The following is a 3,474-nucleotide window of genomic DNA, read 5'->3' as shown; positions in this document are numbered from 1 at the left end:
GCCGGACAGTACCTTGCAATACCGATTGATCAGCCATGATTTGAATCTGAAAGAGCTCAATCAGCGAAACAAAGGAATGCAATTGAAAGCACACGCCAAGAACGCCACGTGGAAGCAGAGACCAAGAGAAGCGACCTCCTCCCTGAGTCAGCAAAACTCGAGTGAGGGAAAAGGGAGGGGCGGAAGCAGTGCGCAAACTCAAGCGCGCGGGCAAAATCTGCCTTCTCATCCCAGGCATTACTGCGCATGTGTGAAAAGCGCTTCCAAATAAGGCCACCGGCATCAAAGGCGCGAAATTCAAAGAAACCGCAGGGGAAAATTCCCAATAGCCGATTCATGTAATCCTCCGGCAGCCGCTCCAGCGAGGGCACAAGGGAGGGAGGCGGGGAGGAGGGGGAGACCCGCTCCGACAAGCCACAGCCTCGGATCTGACCGCGCTCGCGGGCGGGTGCTATCCGGCGTGGCGGCAGCGCTGGGAGACTCAGCTTCCTTGCGCGCTGAAGTTAAGGGAGGTCAGGCGGAGAACGCCCCACTCCAGCTGTAGCGATCCGATATCCCTTAAAGGGAAATAGCGAGGGAGGAATCGGCTGGCAGCAATCTGCCGCTTTACCTCCAATCCAGCAAGAAATCCACAGTGAAAACCAAGTAAATTCATCCTTAACCTTGAAAAATTAGCAATTAATCAAGAGAGCGTTGAAAATAAGTCTCGTAGGCTTGACTGAGTAATAGAACTGGAAAGGAAACGGAAGTCCAGTCAGAGGAGGCGTAACTTTGATATTTGCATACTCAGTCTCAAGGCTAGAAGGCTAAGTTAACCCATGATTGGATTCCCGGAGCAGCACACAGGAGAATTTGTTTGCTTATTTTGATCTGACACCACCTCATACAAAAAGAAGAGACAAAATAAGCAATGTTTTTTGTTCCTTTGTATTCTTCATATCTGCTAACTTTGAAGGTTAAGTAAACACCCATGAACAGCAAGGAGTCTCCATTGATACTTAATCTACCCACACCGACTTATAACAGGAGTCCAACATTACTGGCTCATAATGCTGGTTGCTAACATGAAAAAGCAATTTTCTTTTAAAATTAAAAAAAAAACCTAATTATTAGCCATTATCCATAATATGCAAAATATCAACATGCAAATATGCTTATTATTGTTATTATTTCTTACAAAGCTGTTATTTAAAAATATGTTACCTGCTGCATTTTTCAAGATTGTTTTTAGGGCAGTGTTAATATGTTAAAATGTCTTTGCAGAATTACTAGTCTCTGCACCTTATAATTGCACTGTAACAATGATGGTGACAGAAAAGATTCCCCAGAACTATTTAAACAATTGGTAATACCTGGCTTGAGGTGACTCTTAAGAAGCAGTGAAATGTCTCACATGCTTTATCCTAGAATTCCTCTTAAAATTTTAGAAAATAAAAATGGTAGGGTTCTTTTCCAAAACATTTTAGTGGGCTAATGGCTGTATTGCTAAGGAAAGTTATCAGCCAAGAGGAACATCAATCCAAAGAGGTAAATTGTACCCCTTCATAATACAAAATACCTGATCAAGGTGAGTTAAAGCTGTCTCACCCAGGCTAACAAACGATGTTGAACTATTTCCACTAATGGTATTTAATACAATATTAGATAACTTCCTCTGTTAATGAGTAGGCTGAGTATCAAAGTCACATCTTGAAAGATTTCAGAAACTGTCTTGAGATAGTAGTACCTCAAATTTCCTGCTAATCTAGAGTTCAGAGAGGTATTAGCACGTTGTAGTTTTAAAAAAGCTTCCTCATTTGGGTAACATTTCAGCTGCACCACTTTGGCCACCCATTTTAACATTGGAAATTGATTTCAGTGATATTTCCAATAGTTCCTCTGGTTTTTCTACAGTACTTTTGATAATTAAATCTTAGATAACCCAGGATGCCTATTTGTTCCATTGTCACATCCTAGTACTCTATAAAGCTGGTTTTTCAATTTTTCAAGCTCAGAATCTTGACTTTTATATTGCTGTAATCAGACTTGCAGTGGGGCTTCCATACAAAAGCCAGCACCTGTCATATTCTAAATGTTTGCATGCAAAATATTTTTCCTAAAAAGGCTTTTTGAAGACAGAGCAACAAAATGTAACTTGGCTGTGCTATGGTTTTGCATTGAACTGGGGATGGAAAATTCATTTTGCATTCCTGTCCTACTGGCTCAATATAGAACCAGGTACAGAAAGCCTTTTGAAATTTTCCACCAACTTCCAGACCACAGAAATTAGGTAGATAGTTTCTCCAAAGTTCTTCATTGAAGAATCTGCAATGAGTTTTCCCAAGCCTTCTTTTGGGACTGACTTGAAACATCATGTCCCAAAGAGACTCCAGACAGTTGGAGAAGTTGATTGTACAATGAAATGAAATTGATCTGGTGCATTTTAGCTAGCTAGATGCAATAACACTCCACCCGTTAGCGCTTCACTATCATTCTTTTCTCCTTAAAAAATAATTAGAAAGGAAATTCATTTTTATCAAACAAAGCGGATGGAGAAAAAAATCGGGAAAATGTATTTGCCAGCTGCTAATTTCACATTTGTTTTAATGAGCTATTCTCATTAAAATATTTTCATTTGCAGATTCAACAGTGATTTGTCTCATTCGAGACAATGACAAATCTGCATACAGACGGAAGGTTGAACAACTAGCCTTGCAACCGGAACAATCGTGAACTAAATACACTCAACACAGTAGAAATGGTGATAGATTTTAGGAGGAAACCCTCCTATACTACCACCTCTTACAATACTAGACAACACAGTATCAACAGTAGAGGTCAGGGGTGAGCTCCTGCCAGTTCTAACATCTCCTATAGAAGAGGTTCCACAAATCTACAGTGCCATTTAGAACCGGTTCCAGCTCCCTCCCCCCCACCCATCCGCACATCATCAAGATGAAGAGCGAGAGGAGGAATTCTGGGAGTTGAAGTCCACAAGTCTTAAAGCTGTCAAGTTTGAACACCCCTGAGGGTTTTTTCCCTAAAGGGTTAGGGGTGCAAGGGTCTTGTAACTTTGAAACAGCATGGGGTCCACCATTGAACCCCTCAATACTTAATCAGGCTACTTGTCTTCTTCTAACTCAAAACTTCAAAATTAAAAACTCTGCTTATGCTCTTTCACCTAAAGAACAGACATAAGGAACATATTTCTTTCTGCTTGAAACACAGGAAAATAGTTTTTTCGCAAATAGGAAAACTGGGTGGGCAGTTAACCACATTATCTTAGTCATAGAGCGCAGTTTAGGATAATCAAAGTTCAACTTGTAAACAAGCTATAGGTTAACCATATTTTTAGCAATATATCTGAGTGGCGTTCTGACTTTTCCTCTTTCTGCATGAGTAACTAAGATTCACTTCTCTTTTAGTTTCACTTTACTTCCCTATTGTGGTTTGGGAATCATGTATTGTAAGTTTCCTTAAATATTTGTAATTTAC

The sequence above is a fragment of the Thamnophis elegans genome, chromosome 1, assembly GCF_009769535.1.
Source record: "Thamnophis elegans isolate rThaEle1 chromosome 1, rThaEle1.pri, whole genome shotgun sequence".
Lineage (NCBI taxonomy): Eukaryota > Metazoa > Chordata > Lepidosauria > Squamata > Colubridae > Thamnophis > Thamnophis elegans.
Note: the sequence above shows the minus strand (reverse complement) of the source record.